Raw genomic sequence first — 17,337 nt, forward strand, 5'->3', positions numbered from 1 at the left:
AGCTGCATTCAATGAGGTTTGCTATGGAATCGATCAGAAACAAAAACTCTAGAGTTTACATGCATGTGTACATGCTGCCACTGTAAACGATCCCCTCTGTTATCCGACAGGTGAACATCAGCGGGAAAATAAGTAATGTACTTGTTCCCTGCAGGTCAGCTCATAGGCATTCCAGCCTAACAACAACTCTGTTGCCCCCAAGCCCACCCCATTTCATGCATCCTCATTCTGTCAGCTCATCTAGCTGAGCTGTTGCCTCAGAAGTTGATAATAAAGATTCAGTTTTCCATAGAGTATTGAAAGTTATTCTTACAAAACTATACCTTGTAGCATAAGCCAACATAGACATCATTTGCTGAAGCAAATGGGGCCACAGCTAATGGTGCACAGGCATCCTCAAATGATAACCATTTGGAGAGCTTAATGGTTGTTCTTGCAAAAGATATTAAACTTAAAATAGTCATTTAGTTAATTTGAAGTCATCTCAGTGACACTAGTACATGTATTACTTTTTAGCTCCAGTTGCTACAGAAAAAGTAAGCCTCTATAGACTGGTTTTGTTGCAACTATTTATTTGACAGTCTTACTGAATATTTCAAGGTTCTGTTTATTTATGAAGGAGTTTTATCGCATTCTGACTCCTGTAGAGAGCTTGTAGACCAGCTACAGTCACTAAGGTTTGCTGTTGTATGTGATATTGTCAGCAAGGCCGAAAACAAAATGGTTATTTCTTTTATTACACTTTTGTGGCACAAGCCACCTTTGTTTAGAGTTTTAGATAGGAAAGTTGCAGAGCAGAGAGGGCGAGGCATGTCGCAAAGGTCTTGAGGTCAGGAATCAAAATCCTGCCAAGGAAGAAGTCTCTGAAAATTGGGGATCCTTTTCTATAGCTACACCAGCACCTCATGCTGAAAGAATGTAAAACATATATTTTAACACTTGTTTTACTTTTTTATATTCTAAAAATTAATCGGCTGAATAAAGAAATTATCTACCCACTGCGCACACTTAGACACTTAACAGTGTTGAATTTAGCTGTTTATGTGGCTCTTCAGGGGCAATCGTGCTGATTAGAAAACTCAATTTTCACACAGCATGTAGAAAATAAATAAAATTAGATCAAATTTGATCACAGTAAATGCAATGTACACTATATTATTACAGTAAAACACTAAATGTTGCATCCTCAATCCCTATACACAAGCAAAAAGCATCAAACTAGAGACACATACATCATAGATGTGGGTTCGATATCATCATTTCATTATGTCCAAACTGGGCTTAGTTAACTGATTTTATTTATAAGTTGTCAAAAATTATTGTGGTTAGAAATATCTTCCGTGTTTGGCAAAATGATGCAATGGTACAGGGATGTGATTCTGTTTACGAAGTCCTATTCAGGATATTTTTCTGAACATTTTCTCTCCACTTTACTTGCACCCTGGCAGGCAGGGCTTTAAGAGGCCGAAGTTGAATCCCAGTGTCCAATTTATCACCACAACCCTGCAGTGTAAACAAGACCCAAAACGTCTGCCCGTCAGTGCTTCTGAGCTACCCTCTGATAATTAGGGCCTATTTTTACATGTCTGTGAGCCAGCTACCTGGCCAAGTGACTGGTGCCATCTCTTTTCTAGGTTTAAGCCAGGATGCATATACAGAGGCAGCTGGGTTAAAAAAGGTGTTTATAAAAAGAAAAAGAAAAATGAAACACTTCATGGGAATAATTTTTTTCTGTCTTTATCTTTTTCCTTCTTTCAGAGAAATAAAGTCCATAATGGACTGGTGGAAGATAAACTCATAGATCTAAAGTTCTGTAAATGGTTGAGACCAACTGAGGCAAGCAAAAGCTCTTTCTCCCCTTTAGTGCTAATATAACAGCATTCTGTCACTACAGGATTGTGGAAAGTCTCTGGAACAATAAATGACAATTTTGTTATAATTGATATGAAAAGCAAGGCAAATTTTGTGTTGGTGTGAATGGTTTGTTCTTTAAGCTAAGGACTGACTCTGTAACTAAGTGGGAAAATGTGAAAGAGAATGTGTAAAACAGTGAAGTGAAAGGAAAAAAAATGTAAAGGAAAAAAAAATCCCAAGCAGTAATTATCATTGACTCCCCTCAGTGTTGGAAAGTGTCAGCGAGAACAAAGAAATATTTTTTTTTTGCTCTCTCACAATCAGGAGGAGAAATTGGAAAATGTTAAGTGCATGTTTTCATAAAGTAGTTCATCCATCATCTTTGAATGTACTGAAGGCTGATTAGAAATCAGCATATAAACAAGAAGTACATAAATATATGCGCAGCACCACCAAGAAAAAAAGAAAATCTAAGCACAGAAACAAGGGAAATGAGGCTGGACTGGAGGTGAACTCAAAGCAAAACGCAGAGGGAGCAAAAATTCCTTTGTACAACTTAAGCGTAATTACATTCTGGAAGACTTTTTTTACATGAGTTGTTCAGCTCTTAAAGTGTCATGAGCAGCACTTCCTCTGACTTTTTCTCAAAATGTGTGTTTGTTCAGTCGCTGCTTTTATGTCTCAACTGAGACCTCAAACACGTTTTTCTACCTCCATCTTCTCATCAACTCTGACCAGATTTCCGGTCAACTGTTGAGGAAAATTGTCCTATCAGCATGATTCTACCACCACCATGCTTTATGTCAGGAATCTTTTCAGTCTGGTGTGTAAGATGTCTGCAATATAATCTCACTGAGCCAAAAATGAAAATCGCACTTTTTATATTTTTATTGATAAACAAAGGAACAATAAAAGAATACTTTTCTTTACTTATGTGCTACTCTGTTTCCTTCCATCCCAAGACAATGATGGATGATTTGTGGTTGTAATGTTACAAAACAGGAAAGGTTAATTAGTCAGAAAAGTTTTGCAAGGCTTACAAAGATGGTTTAAAGACTTCCACACAGGTCGTACTTGGGTATCAGATGCCAAATTTATTTGAATTAAAATAAACCCTAGTACTTCAAACAATTTTTGTCGTGAGGTGTCCAACTAAATAGGTAGGCTACGCGATTATTGAGGTTTATAACAGACGGAAGAAGTCGTGGAAATAAATATGGGAGACATGTCTGTATGTCACTTATAGGAACAAGGGAGAAAGGAAAATAACACGAGATGCTGGAAAATACATTATAATTACAAAAGGAGGAAAGACCCAGTTAGGTAATTGTGAAATGAATTATTCTAAATCGGCCAACTTAGTTTAGCATTCAACACGTGTCGTGAGGAAGTGATGAGGAGAGAGAGATGAAGGGAGGAAGGAGATGAGAGAGGGAGGTCGAGAGACGTTGCTAGGTGACGGAGCGTACATACTGAATTTTAACAAAATCACAGGAGAGGAGAGAGTGAGTGAGAGGGACAGAGAGGTAGCAGCCAGCAACATGTAGCCTCGCTGAGTGGAGGAAAGGTCCAAACTGTGTGCGCGCCTGATTCCTTGCCTTGTTTTTTTTTTCTTTTCTTTTCTGGGGAGACAACATGTTTCCGTTTCATCCTGGGGACATTATCCTGCAACATTAGTATTGATCCGGCTGCATGCCGCAGGAAATGTCCAGCGGAGGGATGGACAGATGGATTTTGGTGCACGGAGAGAAGAACTGGAGAGCAAAAAGAGAAGAGGAAGAAGAGGAGGAAGAGTGTGGGGCTGCTGAGAACAGTGAGTAAATTCTTCTGTCTGCTGTCGGACACTTGTTTTCCTCTCTCCTCCCCTTTGGGTTCTCACGTTTGAAGGTGAAAATGTTGCGCCACGTCTCGGAGAACTGTCTCCAGCTTTGCCCTTCACATTCCGGCTCTCCACTGTGTGATGCTGCTGCGTTTCTCTGGAGCTTCTCGTGCAGACTCTCCACTGGCTCGCGCTGTTACGGGCAGGACGCAGCCGGCCGGTGCGCGAGGCTTTGACCCCTATGTCATTGATGCGCACGCACGCCAAACTGCTCGTGTCTTTTTTTTCTTTTTTTTTGCTGTCTTTCACCCCGACGCGCACAAGCGTACAGACCGGTGTCTGGTCTGGTCTGGTCCCTCCATCCCTCTCCCCCCGACCCCTCCCTCACTCATAAACTCAGAGCATAAGTTATAGTCAGTGACAGAAGCAAGCAGCTGTGATTCAGAGGTGACATTTCTGAAAAGCCGCATACATGCGCCTCCGATCAGCGCACAGACATTTGCATTCTGCAATTTCTCAGCTGGTTGTTGCGCATAGCCATCATACGTGAGTTATGGCTTTCTCCAGAAACCTCCCCCCTCCTCCACCCCTTTTCTTCACCCCCTCCTTCTTTCATCCCTTCAGTGTTATTAGCTGTGGGGCACCTATCAGATCTGGGCTCCGTCTTCTGGTGTTTGTGTGTGCGTGCATTAGCAGCTGGTGCACCAGCAAGGAACAAGCTGTTTGCGTGAAGATCACTCCTCAGGACAGACAGGGGAGATTGGGATTCAGAGCTAGGAGAATTGACCATCCCTTTCCTTTCCTTCATCTTTCCTTCCTCCCATCCATACATCCATCCTTCTCTCCCAATACTGCAAATACACACAGTTCCTCAAAGCTTGATGAGATAAAACACTTCAGGGATGGATGATGATGGTGCCATTTTGGTTGTGTGTGTGTTTGTGTGCGTGTGGGCCTGATTCAACAGTTTGTCTTCATGCTTCGCTTCAGTCCGCTGTGAATTGAATTTCCAGTCATGTAGCAAAAACACACTAATCATTCTTTTATTTCTTTACAGCTGCCTGTGTTAGTCTACATGGAGCAATATAGTAGAGTAAGAACTCATGGTCAGAATGGTATTAGCAGGAAAGAATGATATTTTCTTGGGAAAACAACAGGTCATGAAGTAATCATTTCTATGTGTGCGTGGATGCCTTTCTAACTCTGATACTCCCATGATAAAAACCTAAAATAACTCATTTTAAAACTTGTCCCAAATTTTTAAATTCAAAACTGTGTATCCAAACAGTTGCATAGCCCATTGAGAATTGTCATTTTGCACTTGGTTGTATGACCTTGTGGCCCTTGCTATATATATATATATATATATATATATATATATATATATATATATATATATATATAGAAATCCAAACAAACAAACAAACAAAAAAAAAACACTCTGGCATCACTGTCTTCTTGCTTCCTCCATTTTGAGACTGCCAGCTGCTGAGCCAGCAGTGTTTTCCTGGTGTTTGGCCCAGTCCAGACAACCGTCTTCTATAGAGCTGGACACTGTGTGACTGATAAAGATAGTTGCTTTCTGTCTGAGATTCTCAAAGGCTGAGAAGCTTATTGTATATTCACTGTCACCCTCCCCTTTTCATGGCTATTCACCACCAAGGTGAGTCTCTGGTCATCCGTGGAGAATTACTTAAAAGGTGAAGTGTGAGGAAGGCTTCCTTTTGTCATATCAGGTGCTTTGAAGTAAATCAAAAATGATCAATACAATTACAAAAAGTTGTTACTTAATTTCCTACAGGTCAGAGCTGGGAAGACAATGTGATTAAAAAAACCCCCCAAAAAACAAAAAAACAAACAAACAATAAAACAAGGCGACAGGAGGCATGCTCTTAAAACCAGAGTTTGGGAATTTGCAAGAATGTAACTAAATGATGGAAAAGTCTGTTGTATTCTTTAGTTAAATACACTGATTAGGCATAACATCATGACCACCCACAAGTGATCAAGTGAGCATTAACAGTTTGTCACCATGGGGCTGCATAACCTGTGGAAATACTGTGAAACTTTGAAAAACGTTGTGAGATAAAAGTGGATATTGCATCCTGTCTCAGAGAACTGTCTCCAGCTTTGCCCCTCACATGCCGGCTCTCCACTATGTGATAGTTCACATAATGTAAATGCATATACCAAATGCATTGTTGCAGAACATACTGTACTTACTGAAACAGTATTCCTTAGTGGTTGTGGCAACATTTAGCAGGGTAATGTGCCATGCTGAAAAGCAGAAATTGTTAAAAAATGGTTAGCGGTACTTTGAGATGTTGACTTGGATTAGCAAATAGTTACAGTCACTGCTTACTAATATCAGAAATACCCATGGATAACTTACTTTTATTACTTCAAAACCTACAAATTGAGATTGCCCCGTACCCTGTTCATGTCCCACTGGTTTGATCAGATACAAATTGACAGTAGTGCAAAGAAAGTATTTATTCTTGGGAGGGTCACTATTGTTTGGCAGCCTTATTAAATTTGAATGCATGATTGCTTGTGAACCTCTGACTTTCCAAGTACAAATTCCTTCTTCTCTACAAGTTACTGTTAACATTTTATCAGTATCCTTTCCAATGAAAAAACAAACGTTAATGTGGTGTTTTATTTTTTGCAGTACTGATTTTGTGAAACACTTTAATATGGATATTATCCACTACTTGTCATCCACACTGAATAATTCACAATCAAATAAAAAAAGAGAACAGAAAACAGAGTCATACTCCTAGCAAGTTAGAAACTATTTTTATTTTCAAGCCCATGAAGATGATTGTAACTGATAAACAATAAGTCACAATACCAATTCTATTATACTTTTGAAAGTTCCACAAATGCATTAAACAAGGATAATAGCTTAAAGAAACAAAAAGGCCAGTAGACGGCAGCAGCAACTGAAGCTTTTATCAGAATTTGTGCTACAGCTCTCCATGAAATGAAAGAAATGGAAATTAAAGTTAAGCTTAACGGACAAATGAATGTGGTTTGGATCTTGCTGACAGTCTTCTTTATTGTTGCCATGGTGAAAGTTTGGAACATTTAATTAAAATTGTGAGTTCATCTGCAGGGTGGGCACTTTAAATGTTGGATGTCCCACATTAACTTTGAGTCTGATAAGTGAGTTGTTTGGTTTATTTCAATGAGACCCTTCATTACGTTCTGTGTGTTTACCAACTATCTATCTCTGTTGTTTTTCTGTTTATTATCACAATGTGATAGCAAGTTGTTAGGTAATTGTTTGTAATATGTCCACTGCTGTTGCGTATTTATGCCTTGCAGCTGTCTCTGTTTCCCAGCCTTTCTTTTTTCATCAGCTCTTGGCAACAGACTTTTGAAGTTGGGTCGATGACGAATTCACACCACCCGTCTATCCAGATCCATGTTTGTTTGACTGTGACGGAGGTCGAGTTGGATCGGTTCTCCTCACACACTTGCAGACCTCAGACTTCATTCCATCTCATGCTAACAGATTTTTGCTGTGACTTTTCCTGCTGATTGTCTGCAGCTACAGCAGACTGATGCAGATTTGACCCAACTGGGAATAATGGATAAAAGGGAGGAGAAGTTAATGTATTGTGGCCCCAGCTTCAGTTGGACCTAAACAAAGAGGTGCCGTTTCCAAAATTAAAAGCTCCTATAGAGTATTATTAAACTCAAAATATTGCTGAGGTCTTTCTGTAAACAATATTTTTTAACATTTGAAAAAGTGACCATTGCAGAAGTAAAGAGACATAATATTAATTTAGGATGTAATTCAATGAATAATTTAATGTATGAGGTGTGCTTTAATGCAACATAGGGGTATTGTTGTGGACATGAAACAGTGTAAAAGAGCTGTGGCCTTACAGCAGTGGAGAACAGCTACGTAAAATATATTGGCAATGGTCACCTTTCCACAGACATGTTACTTTATCTCTCACATATGGTTAAATGATAAAAAGATACCCTGTACATTAAAAACGTATCACTGCTGTTGTGTTCCCTATGGATTGTTGTCATCTGTCATGCTGACCACAATCTTCCAAAAAAACATTTACTGTCAGAAAGATCTCTGCATGTGTGTGAAATTCTATGCTTTAGAATTTCATGGGCCATGTAATAACTCACTAGAGGGACCAGGAAAATGAGCCACGACACAGGAGTGAACAGAAAATATTTATTAAAAGACAGCTCAGACTGGGCACACTGGATCGTCAGCTGCAGCACTGGCTTAGCGATCAGGTACTGGAGTGATCAGTTGTGGGACGAGGAGGAGAGCAGATGTTGCACTGACGCAGAGCTCAGGAGGAATCCGTGGGACAAGAGCGTGGTTGAAATGATGAGGGCGAGATAGGAGTGCTAGAAAACTACTTGCTGAAAGCGTTCGATAATCTAGCAGCGTGTTTGTGACTGAGAGAGGCCTAAGAAGGAAACAATCAGGGATCGACAGGTGCGAGGAATAACGGTAATGAGGGACATGATGTGATTATGTGATCACAGGCCATTGTTAAAATGGAAAAAGTGTTAAAAGGCAGAAGGATCATAAAGAGCTCTCATTATGGAGAGCTATAGGGTGGCATAAAACAGGTTAAGAAACTTTTGCACTTTCTCAAAACAACCTTGTAGATGTTACATCCTTTACTACAGAACTACTGATAATCCCCTAATCACTGAGGTCTTTGAGGCATCCAGGCTGGAGAGATAATAAGCTGCAGCTCTAAAAAGGACTTTTAAAGAGAAATGTTTCCAAAACGTGTTGGCAAACAGCAAAGCAGCTAGAGTTGGTTGAAAACAAAGCTCAGCGGTGGTAAGCACAGCATTGTCTGCAGAGAGAGGATTCAGTTAGCCGAACCTGAGTCTCCAATGAAAGAATCAATCATTGGAAGTAACACCGGTAGTCTGGAGAGGTAAAGGAGTAGCAGATGGGGAGCTTCTTATTTACACCTCCACAAGATTTCTTTGCAAGCTGGAGTGTCGACAGTCAATCTTTCACTGAAAGCTGAGAGAATTCTGAAGAAAATCTTAATTTTTGAGTCATTTGCAGGTTAAATCTCATTGGTAAATATGTTGTACGACTATTACCCACTACATTTGTTAAATGAGTTGTTCATTGATTTTGATAGTTGCAGTGATGCATCTAAACAGCACTATAAACCCAACCAGTTCCATTGCCCTCCTGCGGTTTTGTTGCATTGGACTGTCTGACCTTAGGGCTGAATTTACTTGAATGACTACTCATGGGAAATTTAACAAGAGTTTTAAATGTTTAGTTAAGAGACTTTCCTATTGAACTTCAAACTCTTTGAATGACTCTAATAAGGAAAACAGCTCTTATTAATGTGGTAAAATTTTTAGATAATTGTCAAGTGCATTTGATTAGCTGTACAATGAGCACAATGCATCCTCTGCGCTGACATGGAAACTGCTTCCTTTGACTTTATAGCCAATACTTTGTGAAATTGGAAAGCATCATAATTTAATATTTCTTGCACCAGATCCATGTACTATTACTTTCCTATAATTATTGGCAAAAATCCATTATTTTTTTTAGAAGTTTGTGGGATCAATTAACTTCTTAAGGAATTTACGGCGTGAAAGTTTACAATTGAAGCATATTATTTTTAAAAATCATAACATAGAATATGTGTTGAGTGAGGAGAAACACTTTTCTCTGTATGCTTGTACTTCAGTGCATTTCTCTATAGCTAAGCTTGGTTTCAGTACAAAACAAGCTTTTAACAGCTTCTGACATTATACTGTTCTGCCTTTACAGCCGATAATGTAATATTCACACGTGAGAAAGCACAGCAGGTTTTGGAAACACAGAGGGTAATTTAATTGCCCAGTATGCTGTTATATGAGTCAGAGTGCAGGCAAACTGGACCTCACCTAAATCAAATGTGTATGCTGTTAATATAGCTGTGCTTTATGAAATAGTGAACCTGTGGTTGTGTAGGTCTGTAAATCATTTAACTGAAACAAGGCCTGGATGTGTGAAATTAACCAAAATTGCTCGAATCTGGAATTATATTTCAACCTGCCTTGAGGTCTCTGAGGTTTTCAGTAGGTGACATGACTAAGAATAAAGCTAGAGAGGTTAGCAGTATCTGTTGCTTGTTAGCAACAGACCTCTGGATGTTAGACATGTTTAATCCCATCTGCAGCATGAGAGAGGACAGAAGAAGGAGGGCTGATCCAAAGACATGGGAGAGGAAATGGAGTACGGAAGGGAAGGGGTGATAAATGAAATAGATTAGAGCAAAATGAACGCACAACTAGAATCAAACCCCCCACTTGTTGTACGGAGGCGCCTCTGTGTAACTTGCCACCTGCTCTGCTGTGTTGCTGCGTTTGAATACAGCACTAGAGCTTGTCATGTGTCATCACTTTCCACAATCCATCACAGCTTAGTGGTGGCGAGGCAGAGCAGACTTGTCTCTCTCTCTCTCCATCTTTCTCCTGCTCTCCCAGCGCAGCTGATCTTCCTCTCTCGCCCTCCGTCTCTTTGTTCCCTTCTCTTCGCTACGATCACACAAGTTCAATTGTAACACTAAGTCGGTTGAATATATCATTTCTTTCTGATAATCCTCAGTACGCTGTTGAAGTGTTCTCATATTCATGTCAGTATATGTGAAAGCGAGATAGTCAGTGTTAGTTAAAAATTTGACAACAGACTAATTGAGTTCAGCCATTTTCATATTTTCTTTGGCTTACAGCCTATTCCACTCCACTTTTTCTTTTTTACTTGATTCGTTACCTCCTGTTCTTCTTTCTTAACTTATGACTTTTTTTACTCGTTTATCTTCCAATTTTATGCCCTTTCATTTGATATCTTCAGTTCTTACTTATTCTCTTTTTTGTAGATTTAATGTCCAAATTACTCTCTTTCCTAATGCTTTGTCTATAATATAGTCTTTCATTCCCTCGTCCTCATTTCCTACTTTAATTTTTTTCTTCTTACCTTCTCTTCTATATTTAAATTTTTAATGGTTATTCATTATACCACTGAGGATATTTAACTGATACCTGCATTAGCTGGTGTTCTCGTTCTACTCAGTAATTGTTCTTTGTCTCTTTTTTCCAGTTTATTTTTCCTATTTTAATGTTCTTTTCAGCTTTTGTACTTTTTTCACATTCATATTCTTTACAAGGCTGGTAAATTCATTGCTTTCACTTCTCTGAGGTTTAACCATGGTGATCAGGTCAAGGAGTGAGAGTTAGACATCCCTTTTTCCAGGCTTACTCTCCAGCTTATTGTGAATCTCAAGTCGTTTCTAGGCCATAAGGGATACAGAGTACATCGAGGAGGTTCTAGGTCCAGTAGAGGGTCACCTCCCCATGGCACGTGCCAGAAAAACCCTTAAAAGGAGGCACTCAGTGGCCGTCCTGATCAGATGCCTGAACCAACTCTGCTCTCTTACTCAAGTGCACAGGAACAGCACTTATAAGCTATTCTACAATGGGAGTCTGATCTTCTGAACCTACCTTAAAATCTTAGCCTGGTCACCTTACAGAGGACGTTCTGTATAAATACGTAATAGGCTGGTAAGCTCTTTCTTCAAGTTGTTTTGGTTTAAGTCAGAAAATCCCAACATTATTTTGTACAGAAGTGTAATCCTTCCAGAAAAGGCAAATATATTCATGTTTTACCTTGGTTTCATTTTAGAATTTTTACTATCTGTTGCAGCCTGTTCACGGCAAGAAATGATATGCAGCAATTTTTTTCATTCATCATCACTTCACAAAATAAGTAATTTTTAGGCATTTTTTAAAAATAGTAACATTTCTTTTTTTTTATTACGGTACATGCATTTCAAATCGGTACAACTCAGTTATAACTCAGTTTAACTCAGATTCAGATTTAAATACAAATATTTCCGTCTTGCGTTTCTTTCCTCTACCAGGTCCAGCTGATTTCTTTTTTGTGAAATTCAACTCTACTGCATCCATCACATTTCCTCTTTCTTTTTCTATACATTTTTCCAATTTATCTTCTTATGCAAGTCTTCAGCTTGGTTTTTTCTCTGTGATTTCCCTTACGTTACTCTCTCCCTCTGTAATTCATTGTTCATTCCTCCGGATCCTCCCGCTCCCAGCAGGGCCCGTTATATCTGCAGATTTTTTTCTATTTCTCCTCTTTATCGGCACGCTAAATCAGATTCTTTGAATGGATGCCTGAGAACAAGGAGATGAATGAACCACAATACACTCCTAGGTGTTTTTCATCAAGCTTCGACATCACTCCCACTTGTCCTCAGTGTTCCACCTCCTCATGCACAAACATACTAACACACTGTCCTTCAGCACATCTCATACTGGGCTCACGTGTCTGTGGACATAAATCTAAGTGGACAATGGACATGCAGTATCAGACAAAGAGAAAGTATGGTGACTTGGAGAAAGAAGGAACACAAGCAATTAAGCAGAACACAGGGATGACATATTAAGAGAGGAAAAGTTGTGAGGAGGTGATGAAACTAGAGAGAAATAAAAACTAGCGGAAGGAAGCTGCAGACAACGTTCTAAGAGATAAAAAAAAAAGATATGAACGAATAAAAATACATGAAAGATGTAAATTGCCCAGAGAAAGGCGGGGAGGAATGAAGAAATATGCATGCAAAAGAAATGAAGTAATAACGAGAAAAACTGAAAACCGCTTAGCAAGTAACAATGCATGGAGTATACGCCATGAGTTGATGGGGAAAAGACAAGAAAGCCATAAGAAAGGTGAGAGCGAGAGCAGAAGAGATGGTGGACAGAAGCCAGCGGCTGACATCTGTTTGAGGCAAGGGACTGCAGTGTCAATGTTAATCGAAACATGCAGAGTTAACATTTGTTGGCGTTTAACAATGATGCCATTGTGTGCGTGTGTGTGTGTGTGTGTGTGTGTGTGTGTTTCCAGCAGCAATGCAAAAGGAAAAAGAAAGCATTAGGCCACCTTTTCAGAATGATGAATTAACCAAATGCTTGTGATTTTTTTTATTACATAAATTTATGAACTACTGATTAAATCTGAGCCAAATGAAGTTTGCTTTTTCATTTGACCTTGATTAGACAAAAAGAACCAACAAAATCTGTCAAAATCTTGTTCCCTTTCCACTTATGTGGCACATTTTCAGTTTGCCAAGGGATTCTCATCTATGCAATCATCAGACCTCCCTTTGATAAATGGGGTGGCCTTTACAGAAGTGTGCAACAGAAAATGGTTTCCCTTTGGTGAATGCTTGGCTGCACATGGGAATCACATGTGTGCACATAAAGGGTCAATGTCTTTGGTTAATTGCATTTTGTGGCAGATTTTTTTGCTGCCTGCTAATTTTGACCCAAATTCAGTTTCTAAACAAGGAAAATATTCTTTTCTTGCCTTTTGAAAGGAGATAGAAAACAAAAGTTAGCAACTCTCTTGTGGCTGTTATAGAGTCTTTCCTGGTCTGTTAGGAATTTTAAGGTTGATTGAGTCTTGTTTTGTGAACAAAAAAAAAAAAAAAAAAAAAAAAAAAGCACTTGTAAGAAGATCTTGATTTAAAAACAGCAGAATAGGTAAGGGTGTCTTACCAACAAACCAGCAACAGTCCATGCTTAAGTAAGATTCCTCATATTTTAGGAACCAAAGAGTAAAACTTGTCCAAAAATTATGAAATATTATTTAAAAAAAATTCTCTCTCTCTCTGTATATATATATATATATATATATATATATATGTAAACAATATCAGTTTACAGATATTGTTTGCAATCTTGTGTTTTAGAAATTAAGTTTCTTCTATCAGGGGTCTCAAACTCCAGTCCTCAAGGGCCGCAGTCCTGCAGTTTTTAAATGTGCCACAGGTACAAAACACTGGCATGAAATGGCTTAATTACCTCCACATTGTGTAGACCAGTTCTCCAGAGCCTTAATTATTCTATTCAGGTGTGGTGCAGCAGAGGCACATCTAAAAGGTGCAGGACTGCGGCCCTCGAGGACTGGAGTTTGAGACCCCTGTAAGATCCTGGTTGAAAAAAGGATAAAGAAAAAGTCTGCATTTTTGTAAAGATTCAACATGCTGACAATATATTCTAATATTCTGATTTATTTTTATGAAGCATAATGCAATACATTCATGATTTACCTTTCCTCCCACGATGGACCCTCAAATTGGAGGAAACAGAGAGAATTAATTTCAAACATTTTGAGACGTCTATAGCATTTTATAGTGTGGATAGCTTTACAGAAACACTAGTCCTCTTGTGTTTATTATGGAGAATATAGACTCTTGTCTTAGGTTTTATAATGGAAAATGCTGTCAACATTTCTAGATCCTACATGTTTCATGACGGAGATGGAAAACTTTAAAAACATCCCTAAGTAAAGGTGACCACAATGAAAAGTATTGCTCCTACCTTACCTGATTTTTTTTCAAGTTTTTGATTGTCCAGTCACCAATCAGATCTGAAGAAGCTAAATAGGCTTATTTGATAAATAATGGATTTCTCATGGCTCTTTGTTGGTTGAAAAACATTATTTATTGTGTTTTTATAGAACCAGTTGAGAGCCAGCTCTGGAACCAGTCCACATGTTGATCCAAATGATACACTGCATGCAAGCAAACATAATTCAGAAATGTCTACAAAACGTAAAGTTTACTGCAGCCCTACTAACCGCAGCTCGACCACGCTGCTGTATTTTCCCTCCCTTTTTAATGCAGATGCCTCACTCTGGGTTCTGAGTTGATCTGTACTAACACATTTAGCCTTATTTGCTTCCCAACATAAGATAACAATATCACCAATTGTGTGTAAAGATTAAGGCTTTCTGGTCTTAGTGTGTTTGGCTGAGCTTATCTTGATCTCTGGTCACTCCTTCCCTTTGTGCTACTTACCTTGCTAATCCCTCACTTGTGATTATCCAAGCAGGTACATCAGATATTTAAAGTAAAAAATCTTTGGTATCAAAGGCACAACAGTTTGTGGAATGAGAGTGGAAGAAGAAGAGAGAGGAGGATAAAAAAGGACATTCAGCAGAACATTCTGGAATTGAAGTGAACTAACCAGGGGCTCACCGGGCCCTTCTGTCGCCGCAAATCTACATCAGCGGATTAATGTGGCTTTACCCGACTGAAGGAGAAAACAAGTAGAGGGGAATAAGGGATTTGTTCAGTTCACCTGTAACCCTAACTGATACAGCTCTCACAGACAGGGGCACAGTGGAAAAACAGTGGGTGAGTGGTGAGAAAAAGGATGGCAGGAAAAGAAGGAGGTAAAGAAAAGTGAGGTGGACGAGCAGGCTGCACCCGTAGCATATTTTCACCTGGTGTCACTTCTGTCTGTCCTCTTGTTTTTAGTTCAGGTCCCCAGAGAGTTCTCATATGCCCCTGTTCTTTGCTCACCCCTTCTCTTTTTTATTTGCTTCAATCCAATAGACAGCTAAGCTCTGGTTTGTCTTCCTTTTACCCTCCAGCCACTGTACATTTCTGACTTTGTTGCCTATTAGCCTCCAGCCAATGTGAATGCCCTTTCCAGCTAAAATTTGAGCTGAATATTCTTAGAGGAGCTTTGGAGGGAAACATGCTGTTCAGAAAATGCCTGCATGACCCTTCGGTCTGAAGCACAGTGCTCAAGTTAGACAGGATTCTGCCTCTCAGGGTTTCAGTGGGTAGTGCAGTGAATGCAATGTAGTCACTTAGGCAGGGTTCGAATCACTGCGCAGACCACTGGGGGATCTGAGTAAGACGTTTCCTTTGTTTTAAGACTGCTGCCAAGGTGGAGGACTGCACAGCACCGCGTCCCAAGCTTCCTTTTGAACAAATGAACTGCTGTGGGTATACAGAACTGAGGTGATAGGATTATAGTGACTCTGTAGATGAGTAAAACAGCTCATTGTATCACGCTGCGACACATAAGATCACTGACTTGCAGTTAAATGTTTCATCACTGATGAAAATAACAAAGCTGTTTTAAAAAGAATATGACGGAATATTTATATTTTTACAAAACTGCTAATTATGTGTTGAAGTTCCCAGGGCTAATAGTTTCTGCAAAATTAGAATCAGTATAAATTTATTACTCAGGATAAAATGGAGGTGTTCCAATCACTTACAGCCAAATACAATGAAACTCACAAATCAAATTCCACCGTCATTTTTTTCTATTTATTGTCTTTTAATCTATTTTATTTGTAATAAAATCTGTGTTCCCAAATACATACTTTCATGTGACCATATAGTTTTTTTACTCTTATTAAAAATATATTTTCTAAGCCACTTATTTTCCATTTCACATTAGAAATCCCATAAGTAAGCAATGCTTATTTATATTATAGTATATTATACACTATTAAAACGTTTGGCTGGGTTTTATGTTGATTTAGCATATTTTATGCTTATTTCACACTGACACATTAAAATGTGTTACTGTAACTGTCAATTTTCAGATGCATGGTTTTTATGCTTGAAAGGAAAATCTATGCTTTGATCTCATATGCACTGAAAAAATATGTTTGATTGTGCAACCCACATAGATTACACAAGCATGCCTGAATTCACTGACTGAATCTTGTTTTGGTAGTTGGATTTAATAACGGATATCCCAGTAAATGTTTTTGTCCCTTGATGTCAGTATGACTCATTTAAGATTAATGATGTACTGACACTAACAAATGCATGGACATTATGAGTACATTAGAATGATTAAAATCAATGACTCTGTGTCAGCTGTTTTAAAACACGGTGCTGATACTAACTTGGAACTCTGATATGATCCATTACTGTATTTTATGACTCGCATTATCAGCATAATCCCAGAGACACACTTCTTATCCATCTGTTTGTGGGCCACAGTCTTGGTTCTCTACTTTATAAGCTTTGCTGTATTAGATCTTTATAACTGCTGATAATATTGTGATGCCTGTTCAGTTACAGAATCAAATCACTGAGCACTCAGGTCAGACAATACAACCACTGATACGGACTCATCAGATATTGGAACTTAAACTGTGTTTAAAAAGGACCTATTATGCAAAATTAATTTTTTGAGCTTCCATCTGGGTCTTTATTGCTTCTAGAGACAGTCCAAGCACTAAAAATAAATACCCATAAGATTTCTGGCAATAAGTTAATGTTTTTGGTGTTTGTAAAATAAGCTGTTTTAAAAACTTACTACCGGTATTAAGTTGAGTTCAAGCCGGATTGGTCAGCTGATTTCACAGATATATGCTCTGTACTCTGAAAAAAAGAAGTGCTTTGTTGTTAAATTAACATCCAGACACCACTGCTGCATCCTTGATGCTCAAGAGGCTTCACTTCTTCTGCTTCTACCTTAGGGTCAAAATGTACAGCTGTACAATTGTGCATTTCTTTGCAGCCATATTCATGTGCATAAAATGCAAGTATAAATGTTAAGTTAGGGTTCGGAGCCCTTTAGAGTATTTAGATTTAAAGTGACAAGAGGCCTAAAAGCAGCTCATTCTGCAAGATGCACAAAAACGGATCACTTTAAAATCTCATTTCCTGAGATTTTGTGCAATACAATGTAATGACCATGCTCTTTGTAGCCTGCAGATCAGTGTTTCTCAGTTCTGGTCCTCAGGGACTACTGCCCTGCATGTTTTAGATGCGTCTTTGTTCCAGAACACCTGACTTACATGACTGCATGACCTC

The 17,337-nt window shown here is 38.8% G+C and overlaps 1 protein-coding gene across 2 annotated transcripts in view; it reads left to right on the forward strand.

Moving 5' to 3' along the window:
• Positions 1-3,229: 3,229 nt before the first annotated feature.
• The window catches only part of grin2da (glutamate receptor, ionotropic, N-methyl D-aspartate 2D, a), a 168,304-nt gene continuing 154,196 nt past the window's right edge, over positions 3,230-17,337 (forward strand). For both annotated transcript variants that reach the window (XR_006372695.1, XM_044138041.1), the window contains exon 1: positions 3,230-3,667. The gene's annotated coding sequence lies outside the window, so the exon portion shown is untranslated. The remainder of the gene's footprint in view (positions 3,668-17,337) is intronic.

The sequence above is a fragment of the Gambusia affinis genome, linkage group LG14, assembly GCF_019740435.1.
Source record: "Gambusia affinis linkage group LG14, SWU_Gaff_1.0, whole genome shotgun sequence".
Taxonomy (NCBI): domain Eukaryota; kingdom Metazoa; phylum Chordata; class Actinopteri; order Cyprinodontiformes; family Poeciliidae; genus Gambusia; species Gambusia affinis.